Raw genomic sequence first — 15,542 nt, 5'->3', positions numbered from 1 at the left:
AAAAAAAAGGAACTTAGGTGAAAAAGTTGTCATGCAAAAAGGTGTTTTTTAAAGAAACCATGTATAAAAAATGAGTAAAAAATTGCCACTTCTCTGCGCGCGTTGAGCCCCTTGTATTTGTAACAGGGGTGTGGCCCTCAATTCAGTATGAATTACATATATCTGCGCCAGACTCGTCTAACCGTGTCCGTGGTCTTGACGACCTATCAAATGCTTTAGTTGGTGAGGCCGTTTTTAGTGTACGGCTGCCAAGGCAGTCGCATTCTCTTCGGTGCGCAAAGATCACTTAATATTTCCGTTCACTGTAATGATGCTGCGTGGACCGGGCATCTTGAGCGTGAGGGAAGCGTAATGTGGTATTGCATTAAAGCGAGCAAAAGCTTCGCGTCCAAGTAGTGCTTGATAACCGCTTTGGAACGGAGCAATGTGGAAGGTTAAATGTTCGCTACGGGGGGAAGCCGAATATAACCTTTAGTAGCAGGGAGCCCGTGCAGTGAGCCCCTGGGCCTGGCGTTACTCCTTTAAAGGTAGTGTTGCTATGGCAAATTTTCGTTGGGTCTATCCCCATTTCGCGGATTGTATCCTGGTATATCAGGTTTAAACTGCTGCCACCGTCCATCAAGACTCGTGTAAAGTGGTATCCGTCAATTATTGGGTCTAATACCAGGGCAGCCCATCCTGCCCGCCGGATACTTGTTGAGTAATCACGATGGTCGAAAGTGACCAGTTGAGACGACCAGTGGCAGGATTTCGCGGTGATAGGCCCTTGGGCATATTTATCTGGGAGGGCCGCTTTGCTTCCCTTGATCACGTGTAATACGTTGACTGTTTTGACTTCTAATGGAAACTTCTTTTGTTCCCTAGTGTCTTGCTTGGGAGGCTCATCCTCATCTTCGCTTGGTGTATCCTCCCCCTTGTGTACGACATTGAGCTTGCCGGAGTACTTGAAGACCCAACATTCTCTGTGGGTATGATTAGCGGGTTTACCAGGGGTGCTATGGATCTGACATACTTGGTCCAGAATTTTGTTCAGGCTGGACAGTTCATCTCTGGCGCCTTTAGAGGGCAGCTTTTGCTGACCTGGCCGAGAGCTTCTGAATCTGGAATTTACCGCCGTGCTCTTCGGGCTGTCTTCTTTATTCCGACGCTTATTTTTTTTGCTGCGTCGTGATTTCCCGTTTTCATCTCTAACTTCGGATGTGCTTGGGTCACTGGTGCTGCATCTGGCTAGCCAGCTGTCCTCACCCGTGCAAAAGCGGTTCATGAGGCTTGTTAATGCTACAGTTGTTCTCGGCTTTTCTTGGCCGAGGTGTCTGGCAAGCCATTCGTCGCGGACGCTATACTTAAAAGCTGGCGAGGCTTCGGCGTCCGGACAGTCAACTATTTGGTTCTTGTTAGTAAGAAACCTGTTCCAAAGCTTTTGGGCTGACTCTCCGGGCTGTTGAGTTATATGACTCAAATAGTCCGCATCCGGGGGTCGGACATAAGTCCCTTGAAAATTTGCCCGAAAAGCGTCTTCGAGCTGTTCCCAGCTTCCAATAGAATTTTTGGGGAGGCTTTTAAGCTTGTGCCAAGCTGGCCCTTTGAGTTTGAGGGGTAAGTATTTAATGGCGTGGAGATCGTCTCCTCGAGCCATATGGATGTGGAGGATATAGTCCTCAATCCAGACCCCAGGGTATGTTGTTCCGTCGTATGCCTCTATGTTTACGGGTTTGAATCCCTCTAGAAATTCATGGTACAGCACCTCATCGGTGAAACATAGGGGGTGTGCGGCGCCCCTGTATCTGGGCGTGCCTTGGTGTTCGGATGTTTGGTGTGTTGCATCGTATGTTGGGGTGCGCTTGCATGGTCCATAGATTGATCTGGTTGCGTCGTCCTTTTGATGCGAGCCCTCGCGTGGATCGCGTATTGGCTTATGTGCGGCATTGCTTGCCGCTCTATGTTGGCCGTGAGGTCGTCTATCCAGCCAGGTGGCCGTTTTAATTTTTGGTTGCCGGGGGTCTAAGGCCTCCTCATCGAATTCAGGTAGCAGCTTCCGCTTCGGGTAGCACTTGGTGGGGAGATTACCGCCATACTTCGTTGCTGTGTTGAGTACTTTGCTCCATCTGATTTGGAGTGTGCACTGCACATCCTTGAGCCTTTGCTTCTGCTTTTTTAGACTCCTAGCGGTGGCAACAAGCCTTTGATGGGCATTTTGTTGCTCCGGGCGTCTGTCCAGTGTTATGTCCTCCGGACTATTATCCTTGACAAAATCAGTTTGTTCGGTTTGATTCTCCATATTGCCATGGTCCAGCAGTGGTTCGCCCTGTTCCAACGCTGGGTCTGTATGATCGTTATTTCTGCCGAGGAGGGATTTGGGGTGGCGCTTACGCCGCCGCTTTGACTGCTTCTTGAGGGGACAAGCCTTCGTTGCGTCCTTCCGTTCCTCGTCGTCGTCTTCTTTTGGTGTGTCCACCATGTACACATCATGTGATGAGGTGGACATCTAGTGCCCTGTGGGCGGTGGTTCCTCTTCGCCTCCCGCATCATCGTCCATACCGTCAATGTCTTCGGAGTCGAAGTCGAGCATGTCGGTTGAGTCATCGATAGTGGCTACTAAGTGGGTGGTGGGTGGGCCTCGAATTTCTTCGTCGTCCGCATCCCAGTCCTGCCGGACATAGTTCGGCCAGGATCCTCCTCACAAGGAGAGAGACCTTAATGAGTTCAGTATGTCGCCAAAGGGCGAGTGCTGAAAAATATCCGCGGAGGTAAACTCCATGATCGGTGCCCAATCAGATTCGATAGGAACGGGCGCAGGCGGTTCGGAGTCCGTGGCCGGAGAAGGATCCAATAGTTTAACAACACGGCTCTCGTGCAAGGCAAGGTCGATGTTCGGCTCGATCGCCGCTGAGGGTAAGGCCTCCGTGGTGGGGTCCATCCACCCGTCCGCGGAAGGCGCAACTGGCTCCGAATTGAGGGTCGGAGCGGCTGCCGGTGCGATCTCCTTAACACTGTCCGATGGGAGAGCTAAGTCATGTTCATCGTGACCGCGTGGCGCACAAGGCAGAGGCTCGAATCCGTCGAAGATCAAATCTCCATGGATATCGGCTATGTAGTTTAAGCTTCCAAACCTGACCTGGTGGCCAGGGGCGTAACTTTCAATCTGCTCCAGATGGCCAAGCGAATTGGCCCGCAGTGCAAACCCGCCGAACACGAAGATCTGTCCGGGGAGAAAAGTCTCACCCTGGACCGCATCGCTATCAATGATAGTAGGAGCCATCAAGACTAACTGCGACGACATAGAGGAACTCTCAATGAAAGCACCAATGTCGGTGTCAAAACCGGCGGATCTCGGGTAGGGGGTCCCGAACTGTGCATCTAGGCCGGATGGTAACAGGAGGCAGGGGACACAATGTTTTACCCAGGTTCGGGCCCTCTTGATGGAGGTAAAACCCTACGTCCTGCTTGATTAATATTGATGATATGGGTAGTACAAGAGTAGATCTACCACGAGATCGGAGAGGCTAAACCCTAGAAGCTAGCCTTTGGTATGATTGTATGTTGTGGTTGTTGTGTCCTACGGACTAAAACCCTCCGGTTTATATAGACACTGGAGAGGGTTAGAGTTACACAAGGTCGGTTACAATGGGAGGAGATCTACATATCCATATTGCCAAGCTTGCCTTGCACACCAAGGAAAGTCCCATCCGGACACGGGACGAAGTCTTCAATCTTGTATCTTCATAGTCCGAGAGTCCGGCCAAAGGTTATAGTCCGGCTATCCGGACACCCCCTAATCCAGGACTCCCTCAGTCACGGTCTCGCGGTCGCGCGCGGCCTGCACCGGCGTCTGAGCATTCACGCCGGCCTGGTTCGTCCTGCGAGTGGCGCATAGGGCTCTTTCCGCGGTGGTGCCCTGGGGCTCCGACATCACAGTGTTGCTCATCGCATGCGACCTGGGAAGGGTGCGGCGCGGGCGCCAGCTGGGGTGCCGTAGAGGCTGCTACACCCCCCGTGGGCAGCACGGCCCCGCCCCTGGACCCAACGATGCGCGGCTCGTCATCTCAGATTCGGTCGACGCCGCTCGCCTGGCTCCGATTGCTAGAATGTCATGGACGCTCGCGGGCCACGTCTTCGGCACCATCCATGGGTACCCGGTCATCTGCTCGCGCTGGCGCGGACGGGCTGGCCCCGGACGAACCGATCGCCGTGATCCCCTTTCTCTTGGGGGCCATGGTCATGATGAAGTCGGTGTGCTAACCTTCAAACTGGATTTTCACAACCCACGCCCCTACCTGGCGCGCCAAAGATATCGGGGGAAAGGACACCTATGGGATCACTGGGATCCCTTTTTGCTACGGTTGGCGGGCACGAGTGTCGGTGTCAAAACTAGCGGATCTTGGGTAGGGGATCCCGAACTGTGCGTCTAAGGCGGATGGTAACAGGAGGCAGGGGACACGATGTTTACCCAGGTTCGTGCCCTCTTGATGGATGTAATACCCTATGTCCTGCTTGATTGTTCTTGATGATATGAGTATTACAACAGTTGATCTACCACGAGATCGTAGAGGCTAAACCCTAGAAGCTAGCCTATGGTATGATTGTATCTTGTCCTACGGACTAAACCCTCCGGTTTATATAGACATCGAAGGGGGCTAGGGTTACACAGAGTCGGTTACAAGGAAGGAGATCTACATATCCGTATTGCCTAGCTTGCCTTCCACGCCAAGGAGAGTCCCATCCAGACACGGGATGAAGTCTTCAATCTTGTATCTTCATAGTCCAACAGTCCGGCCAAAGGATATAGTCCGGCTGTCGGGAGACCCCCTAATCCAGGACTTCCTTAGTAGCCCCTGAACCAAGCTTCAATGGCGATGAGTCCGGCCTGCAGATTTGTCTTCGACATTGCAAGGCGGGTCCTCCTCCAAATACTCCATAGAAGATTTTGAACCCAAGGATAGTGTTCGGCTCTGCAAAACAAGTTCCACACACCACCGCAGAGAGAATAATATTTCCACAAATCTAATCTTCTGACACATTTTGACAGCACGGCATCATGTCATGGCTCGGTCATTATTCGAACCGTTTTTCTCAACCAGCACTGCACATATAGCGAGGCGGTTTCCTTGACACGTCTTGTCAAAGCAGAGACCGTGTCCCCTTTATTACGGGATTCTCATCAATATGGACATGGGTAACCCAACCGTGCCATCAATTACAGCATTTGGGGGATAAGCGATTTTACCTGGCAAGTGGGGAGGCGCATCGCCTCTTCCACCCCTATAAAGGGACAAGGATTCACCCTTTTTTACCCACGCCTTCTTCCTCCTTGCTTACCCATTCTCGCACACTCGAGCTCTAGCGCCCAAGTTCACGTCTTTCTTCTCAAACCACTCCAAGCATGTCCGGAGCGGGAGGCAAGTGGATGGTCTCCTCCGTCACGGAGGAGAACATCACAAAGTTACGGGAAGCCGGATATCTGGCCGCGGATATCGTGCACCGGCTGCCAGATGCAGCACATCCCTCTGCCCGAACCCCATGAGAGGGTAGTTTTTCTTACCCACTTCGTGCGCGGACTGGGATTTCCCCTCCACCTGTTTGTCCATGGTCTCATGTTCTACTACGGGCTGGATTTTCATGATCCGGCCCCCAATTTAATCCTCAACATCTCAGCGTTTATCGTCGTGTTCGAGGCCTTCCTCCGCATCAGGCCCCACTTCGGCCTGTAGCTGAAGACCTTCAATGTAAAACCAAAGGTGGTGGTCGGCCAGCAAGCAGAGTGTAGAGGCGCTAAGGTTGGCAAAATGCCTAACGTCACCTGGCTCAAAGGCTCCTATGTGGAGACCATAAAGGGGTGGCAATTGGGGTGGTTCTACATCACCGAGCCGCGCGACACCAACTGGGTGGCGGCCCCCAAATTTCGATCCGGAATCCCCACGTGGCTCACTTCCTGGAAATAGATGGGCCTGTCCCGGGGTTCTTCGGTAGAGCTGACCGGACTCCAGACCTGCATCAGGAACATGATGAGCAAGAAAATCAAGCTCGTCAACGTGGTCCAGGTCATGCTCTTCCGCCGGATTCTCCCATGTCAATGACGGGCATTCAATTTGTGGGAGTTTGACCCGGCCCAGCACCAGACGCTGCGGGAGCTCTACGACACGACGCACAAGGACGTCTGGAAGGTGCTATTCAAGGGCGCTGAGGTACCTCCTTCCCTCACCGAGGACCGCGGACTCAGCGCAAAGCGCCATGCCAATCCGGTAAGTTTTTGTATCTCACAGGGTATTTATTTGCCCCAGTTAAATGATGTGCGGGATCTAAGCTCCCATGCCATTAATAGGACTGGATAAAGACAGCGGAGCAGCTCGATTGCCCAGACCCCCTGCCTGAAGATCCCACAGGTGCTCTCCTAACGGACATGCTGGCTCCGGCGCCTTACGAGGTGCCGGCGAAGAAGACTAAGAAGAAGGCTGCGGGGACCCGAAAGGGTCTCTGGCGCAAGGTTGTATCGGACTCATCGTCCGATGACTCCGACGCGCACTCCTCCCATGAAAACGAGGAGGAGGAGGAAAGTTCTCTCCCCCAGCTGGGGGAGACAAGAAAAGGAAGGCTGACCCAACCGGGGAGGCTGAAGGGTCCAAGAAGGGAAGGACCCTCCCTCCGGAATGCTCCACGAAGGCCGCCTACAGCGGCGACGAGTGGCTACCCAGGGTCAAGCCCCTGGCGAAGTCGTAAGTATCCGGACACCATAGTAATTCATGGTATGTTTTATTGCACTGCTTCTCCTCATGCTGAACATGATTATGCAGTCCGTCCCGAGCTCATCTCGACGTATCCTCGTCGAGCGGCTCATTGGACTCATCGTATATGAACATTGGTTCTCTTTCGACCGCCTCCACCCCTCGCCCTACGGACAATGTCGAGGTGTTGTCTCCAAAGGCACCGAGCCGAGGGGAGGTGGTCCTGGGGGCGCCTCGAGGCGACCTCCCGGACCCTGGGTAAAAAGGGAGCAAAACTCCCACGGGCTCCGAGTTCGGCCCCCAGCCGAACACAGCGCCGGAACCTTCGATGGTTCCGGACTCCGGCAGGCGATCCCCCGTTAAGGGGACCAGCCGCCCGTGCCGGTGTCCTCTGTCCATCCAGAGGCACCAGACAACTTGCTGGAAGCGCTTCGCAGCACCTCCATCGACGAAGAGCACTGCACTATCATGAGTGCGGTGATCGAAAAAGTTCAGTCCGCCAAAAACGGACTTACCGAAGCTTGCGCCAGCCTCCTAACAGGCTTTGAGGTAAGCAATCAAAATATAAGAAAATATTACTGCATAAATAGTAGCCCCTGAAGCTCTTTTCGGCGTTCGAGAAGAAATGCCGAATAGAGGATCAAATGATGACTCAGGAGTCTAATCAGAATATATCTATGTGTATGTGCAGGCTTCACTGCTGGCCGCTGCCGCACGTACTGTGGAGGTCTCTGCACTGAAGCAGGACCTGGAGCGGTCCGAGAACGAGCTCGACCTTACCAAGAGGTAGCTCGAGGAGAGCAAAGGTAAGCAATACCTTGTCTACGCTTTGAAAAGAAGTTCGGTTCTAAAATAATAGGATCATCATGAATTAGCCAGGGGCCACGACCGAAGTGGCGACCCTGAAGAAGGCAATGTCCGAGGCCGAAGACAAAGCAGCCAAGGAGCGCATCGAGCGGGAGAAGCAAGAAGCCCGAGTGGGCGAGGTGTAGCAAGAGCTCGAGGCTCTCGCCAAAAAACATGAGTCCTTGGAGCTTGACTCGAAGACGCGAGAGTCCGAGCTCGCGCGGGCGCTTGAAAGCGCCTGGAGCGCCAAGGTTGAAGCCCACAAGTCCCTCTAGGAGATTGATGCGGTGAAGAAGATAGCAGCGGGTAGGCATTCATTATGGAAAGCAAGCATGTGAAGGAAACTTTCCTTTCTCTTACCCGAGTTCGGAGCTCTTCAGGAGCGTTCACAGATCTTCCCCGCAGTGTATTGGATGCCGCGGAGTTTTACCGAGCTGAGGAGGGGAGCTCGACGGAGAAGTTGTTTTGGTCTCAGTATACTGGGACCGAACACCCAATGCCCTTGAGCGACCAGCTGAAGCAACTGGTCGAGCTTCACAAGGTGGCCGAACAGGCCATGAGGGGCCTCATAGTACGGATGTGGCCCGATGAGCCCCTGTCTGGCAGCTACTTCGGTATGGTGAGGCGGCTTCTGGATGCCTGCCCACGGCTTGAAGTCATAAAGTGGTCCATCTGCATCGAGGGTGCATGCAGGGCTTTTGCCTGGGCAAAGGTGCACTGAGCGAAGCTGGACGCCGTGAAGCTGGTGAAGGAGGGGCCGCCAGAGGGCAAGGAGCATCCCTACCCCGAGATGTATTATGAGAGTGTCCTGAAGGGTTCCCGCCTTGTGGCGGATGAATGTGCCAAGGATGTAATTTTTGAATGAACATGTTCATGTGATCCTGTATCTTCATAGTTCAACAGTCTGGCTGTCCGGAGACCCCCTAATCCAGGACTCCCTCAGCGAGGTTGTGCAAAGAGCGGGTCTAAAAGCCAGCATGAGGATCATTTACCCAGGTTTGGGGTGCGAGGATGCGTAATACCCTAGTCCTGCTTTGGTGTATATTTGAGTGTTCTTGAGTTCTTGAACTAGCTACGATGCGTGCGTCATCCAAAAAATCCAAATCCTTCTACAATACGCTTCGGGCCTCCTTTTATAGTCAAAAGGGGCTGCCACAGTGGCAAACAGGAGGTGGAAAGGTATACAGTAATCGAGTCTATATCCTGGCACCGTAGGACAAACGCATTTAATGTGCTACCGACGTGCCCTTCTTTCTTTATCGGGGACGTCAAGGAAGCTTGTCCCAGCTGTCGCTGCCTCGCCTGTCTTTGACGCGTGTCCGAATTGACGAGGCGTGTAGTGCCACGTTGGCTGGCTGCTGAGTTGGTGCGGTGGCTGAATCTTCACGAAGACTGCATGCCACCACGCAGGTGCTTGTCGAGTCGGCCTAGAGGCCGCACGTCGCCACGCAGGCGCCTGCCTAGCTGGTGGGCTGGCAGCTGCATGGGAACGGCGATGGAGTCTTGGCAGACGCGGGCCTGGCTACGGCCCCGCGGATGTTTTCGGCAAGAGTCTTGCTGGGGCCCCGGCAAGGGTCTTGCCGCGGCATCTTGGTCATCCCCGGCAAAGGTCTTGCCGGGGGTCTCGTGGGTATCCTTGGCAAGGATCTTGCCGAGGATCATCGTCTTCTGGTCATCATCTAGTCTTGTGTGCTTCTGGTCTCCACAAAGATTTGCATGCCACCATGGAGGTGCCTACTGAGCCTCGGTTCCAAAGTGGTTGATGTTGTTGGAACCCTTGGGCTCAAGGGGGGGCTCTGCTGGTGTCGGGAAAGTTGCCCCGGCAAGTTTCTTGCCAGGGTTGCGGAGGCCGCCCCGGCAAGGGCCTTGCCGGGGGAGTCCACCTCGCCCCTCTACTCTTCATGTTTCTGGCTTGGCCTTGTTCTGGTTGTCTTGTGGCTTTGCTTCCTTCCTCTGCCCCGCTAGGTGTGTCCGCAGGCGCGGCTCCAACTGCCCACGCACAAGTAAAGGGGTACAAAATAGGACCCCTCCTTTTGTGCACCGACAGGTAGACAAAGGGACTTACTTACGTTGTCATAAGGTTTGACCAATAAATATCTTCTTAGAATATGTAGGAGCCAATATGGGAATCTAGGTTTGCTATTGGTTATTTACCGGAGAGGTGTCTCGGTCATGTCTACATAGTTCTCGAACCCATAGGGTCCGCACGCTTAACGTTCATTGACGATATAGTGTTATATGAGTTATATGATTTGGTGACGGAATGTTGTTCGGAGTCCCGGATGAGATCACGCACCTGACAAGGAGCTCCGGGATGGTCCGAAGGTAAATATTGATATATAGGATGATGATATTCGGACACGGGAAGAGTTTTGGAGTGCATCTAATATTCATTGGATTGTCGGAAGGGGTTCCAGACACCCCCGGTAGGTATATGGGCCTAATGGGCCAAGGGGGGACATACCAACCCACAAGCGGGCTGGCGCGCCCCTCTCTCTGGCCACCAGCCATAGGGAAGGAAAGGGGGAGGGCTAGCCCCTCCTACCTTCCCGTTCTCATGGGAGAAAGGAAAGGGGGGGCGCCTCCCACCCCTGCCTTTCCCCGCTCACCTAATAAGGAAAGGGGGCGCGGCTTGGGGAGGACCCCAAGTAGAATTCAACCTACTTGGGGCGCCTCCTTGGATGCTCCCTCCTCCCTCACCTATATATATGTGGGAGGGGGCGCCACACATAAGCACGACAATCTCTTAGCCGTGTGTGGAGCCCCCCTCCACAGTTTTGTCCCTCAGTCATATTTTCGTACTGCTTAGGCGAAGCCCTAAGGAGATAGCATCACCACCATCGTCATCACGCCTTCGTGTTGCCGGAACACATCCACTCCTTCGTCGTCTTGCTGGATCAAGAAGGCGAGGACGTCACTGAGCTAAACGTGTGTTGAACGCGGAGGTGTCGTACGTTAGGTACTCGATCGGTTGGATCACGAAGAAGTTCGACCACATCAACCGCATTAGCAAACGCTTTCACTTATGGTCTATGAGGGTACGTAGACACACTCTCCCCTCTCGTTGCTATGCATCTCCGTGGATAGATCTTGCGTGTGCATAGAAAGTTTTTTGTTTTCCATCCAACGTTTCCCAACAGTGGTATTAGAGCCAGGTCTATGCGTAGATCATATGCATGAGTAGAACACAAAGAGTTGTGGGCGGTGATAGTCATACTGCTAACGACCAACGTCTTATTTTGATTCGGCATTATTGTGGGATGAAGCGGCCCGGACTAACCTTACATGTCCACGCACATGAGACTGGTTCCACCGACTGACATGCAACTTGTTTTGCAGAAAAGGTGGTTGTCGGGTGTCTATTTCTCCTACTTTAGTTGAATCGAATTTGACTGCGGCCGGTCCTTGAAGAAGGTTAAAACAGCAAACTTGATAAATCACCGTCGTGGTGTTTGCGTAGTTAAGAACGGTTCTTGCTAGAAGCCCATAGCAGCCACGTAAAACTTGCAACAACAAAGTAGAGGACATCTAACTTGTTTTTGCAGGGCATGTTGTGATGTGATATGGTCAAGACGTGATGTGATATACTTTATTGTATGAGATGATCATGTTTTGTAATATTGACAATCGGTAGGAGCCTTAGGGTTGTCTCTTAATTATTGTATGAAATGCAAGAACCATGTAATTGCTTTACTTTATCGCTATGCGTTAGCAATAGTTGTAGAAGCGATAGTTGGCGAGACGAACCCGACGCTATGATGGAGATAAAGGTGTCGAGGCGGTGACGATGGAGATCAAAGCACAAGATGATGATGGCCATATCATGTCACATATTTTGATTGCATGTGATGTTTATCCTTTATGCATCTTATTTTTCTTAGAACGGCAGTAGCATTATAAGATGATCCCTTCACTGTATTTCAAGATAAAAGTATTCTCCTCGAGTTCGCGTCGTTGCCAAAGTTTGTCGTTTCAAAGCACCTTGTGATGATCGGGCACTGGTACAGCGAGGTGCTATACAAATGGTTTTTAACCCCTTTCCGCGACGACATTTGGAACCGTCGCCAAGTGAGTGTGGGCGATAGGGGGGTCCTTCCCACACGACCTAGAAACCGTTGGGGATAGGGAGACTTGATGCATACAGTTGTCCCTCTATAACCATTTCCAATATCTCAAATATCCCAAACGCTTCATCCTTGCTACTTGTTTGTGCTCGCATTGCCATCACAGTCGCAATTTTGTGGTTTTACCTAAAACCTGGTAGATTCCAGGCATGTACCAAACTGGCTCTACGTTTACGATGCCTGGCACATCACAAACAGTTCATGATTATAAATCGTGTACGATAGGTAGACAGTTACACACATTTAGTTTTCCTGCACCGTATGTGATAGTGTCTGACATCACACACACTTTGCAAACGTCAACTGTGTGCATTGTTACACATGTTTCCTCTCCGTGAACCATGTCGGATTATGATGTATATCGCACACGCTGTGCTTTATTAACCATGTGCGCCGTAATGACCTGCACGCCGAAATTTCGCCCTAATTTAATTGCTGCTATTTAAAATTATACCTAATTTAAACTTGAAAGTAGGCTATAGCTTTATTCATATCCATCAGGTTCAAACAACCAATGCATTATTCGATTCACAGGTACATATGTTTAAGAATTACATAAGCACCAAATAAATAATGATGAACTAGGGTTCTATACTTGTGCTATTACAGATGGTAAAGAAAGAGGCGACATACATTCCGGTTGCTGAACAAGGTGAAGTGGAATGGCCCTATTGTGCTCCCCTGGATGCAGAAGGCTAGCACGACTCTAATCCAACCCCTTGTGATGGCCGGCCGCCAATCACGTAGTTTGAGAGGTAATCTTGAGTAAACTGCTTCAAGATCTACTGCAAAGGAAAAAAGATTCAGACATTGTCATCTAACACAACTCATTACGGGCAGTAAAAAGAAGGCTACATGGTTCTTACTTACCATCTTGCAGTTCACTGTTGTCTTGCTTAAAGTGTAAACAAATAGTTCGATTGACATCTTTTGACCCATTTTAATACGAATCTTTATCAGTTTCCTCACTTGATGCTGGTTCCTGAATATCTCATTGCCCCATACGCAGAAAGGGTCAAAGTGTGGATCTTTGGCAATGGCATATGTACCTAAAAGTACCAAGTTTATATTAGAAGCTAAACAACAATTTCAAAATGATGTAGTACAACACTCCATCCCATTATATAAGATTTTATTACATGTATATCTAGACATCATCAGAACATTAAGGTAACACTTTTCCTTGTTGCTATGTAGCCTGGGATTGCATATTTAGTCATTCAGTACAATGCATGTTGCTATGTAGCCTCAGATATATTAAATATGGCCCTAGTTAACCTAATGACAAATGGGTTACAGATATATTCAGTGAAATGTCCAATTCGACGATTAATCCCTTATCAGCCCCCAGGCTATATAGTACAACCTACCGATATCCTGAACAGTGAGTACATATAAGCAATGCGATGAAACTAACCTCAATGGAAAACAACACTGTTCTCAATATTGTCAAGTAGGAGTACATATAAAGGCATGTTAAGCATAACAGGCTAAACATCAACCAAATATATCCATGGTAGACAACATAATCTACAAATCATAGCTTCAGTGTGCAGGCTTAAGCACGCTAGTTAAGCAAAACAAGAAGTGGAAAAGGCGTGTTAACTGCATCAGGCATAACATTTAAAAACAAGCAAATAGTGAGTCAAACTGGTATTGCGCAGGTCTAAAGTACACTAGTTATTGTTAAAAAACGAAAAGGCATGTTAACTGCAATATCCTTAACACCAACCAAATATCGTAATTCATAGTGGTATTGTTGAAACTGTTATTGATGAAATTGAACTGCACGGCAAATAGTTGCATATATAGAGCATCACATTGTGAAGAACTGAAATAAACAAGGCATAAGGCCATCTCTAGCCGATCCTTTAAAAGTTAAAGGACTAAAACCCTTAGTGGATACATATATATATACTCCAACAATTTTTGGCTGTTTCTAGTCGATCCCCTAAACTTAACGTTGTAAACTTCAATTTGATCAAGTTCAAAGCAGGTGCAACCGAAAGTAGCATGCATTTAAACATAAACATCGATAGTTTTGCATAACCGAACATAAAACATAAATTCAAAGTAAGATAAACTACTTTCGGTCGAAGTGGAGGTCGAGCCAATCCTTCCTCGTTAGGTACGGTGTGCCGGGAGCTGGGTGCGGGCCGGTGCCGTCATCGGGGTCATTAGGGAAGACACTCCTCCACTCGTCGACGTCGATCTCCTCGTCCTTGCCACCCACCTTGTGAAGGAAATCTATACTCCTATATAGTATACGAGTAGCAATTCATATTGACCATTGGATATTTCTAATCAGAGGTCTCAAATTCAATGGCTGGTGTTACAGGTCTACGTGGCTGCATATGGACCATTGGATATGTCAATCTGACGGCCAACATTGCAGGGATTCACTGCTCCATCTCCCTATGCTGCTAGCCTGCCACTCTCTCAGATGTAGTAGTAGTTTCTAGCATATGCACGTGATTCTCCTTTCTTTCTTTGGGCCTCCTACTATCGAGAAATTTCTAGCACACTCCCGTGATGCATGTAACAGTAGAGTAGAGTGGCACTAGGAGTACTAGCAACTATAGCAAGTACGCATCATGATGAGAGAAAAAAATATGTGATGGTGTAGCCTGGGAATAAGCGCACAAGCTGAAATAGATTAAATAATGGCAAGCAAAGTGAAAATGTAATACTCCCTCCGCTCCTAAATACAGTATAAGTCTTTTTAGACATTTCAAATAGACTACAACATACAGATGTATGTAGACATATTTTAGAGTGTAGATTCACTCATTTTGCTCCGTATGTGGTCACTTGTTGGAATCTCTAGAAAGATTATATTTGGGAATGGATGGAGTATATGTTACAACTTAGTAGCCTTTACTTTCTCTTAAAAATATTAAATATTATTACCCTTGTTTTTTTGTTTTATCAATAAATTGTGTGAAAAATCTTATCTGCAAAACATACATAATTAATGTTTAAATTATTATTTTGTTTCTAATGATAAAAAACTTGCAAATTGTACTCTTTCTATTTCTTAGTCTAATCTGTCTTAAACTTTATTAAGACAAACGTTTGAGGACAAACCTGCTATCCTTTTTTCTCATCTTATTCAAAATTGTGTAAATTCACTATGACACAGATATACTATTAAATCATGTATAATTTTACAATTCATGATTAATTAGCTGATGAATTGCATGAATCTATCTATGGTAGTTCAAATCATGATACTACTTCAAATTACCCACATGTATGTGTGTTAATAACTATCTCTAGACGTGCATCACACGTGCCATTTACAAGTATGCCCTAGAGGCAATAATAAAGTTGTTATTTAAATATTTCATTATATCATGATAAATGTTTATTATTCATGCTAGAATTGTATTAACCGGAAACTTGATACATGTGTGGATACATAGACAAAACACCGTGTCCCTAGTAGCCTCTACTAGACTAGCTTGTTAATCAAAGATGGTTAAGTTTACAAACCATGGACTTGTGTTGTCATTTGATGAACGGGATCACATCATTAGGAGAATGATGTGATGGACAAGACCCATCAGTTAGCTTATCATAATGATCATTAAGTTCTATTGCTATTGCTTTCTTCATGTCATATACATATTCCTTTACTATGAGATTATGCAACTCCCAGATACCGAAGGAATACCTTGTGTGTTATCAAACATCACAATGTAACTGGGTGATTATAAAGATGCTCTACAGGTATCTCCGAAGGTGTTTGTTGGGTTGGCATAGATCGAGATTAGGATTTGTCACTCCGAGTATCGGAGAGGTATCTCTAGGCCCTCTCAGTAATACACATTATGATAAGCCTTGCAAGCAA

Source organism: Triticum urartu, chromosome 5 (assembly GCF_003073215.2).
Source record: "Triticum urartu cultivar G1812 chromosome 5, Tu2.1, whole genome shotgun sequence".
NCBI lineage: Eukaryota > Viridiplantae > Streptophyta > Magnoliopsida > Poales > Poaceae > Triticum > Triticum urartu.
This window is presented reverse-complemented; position numbering follows the sequence as displayed.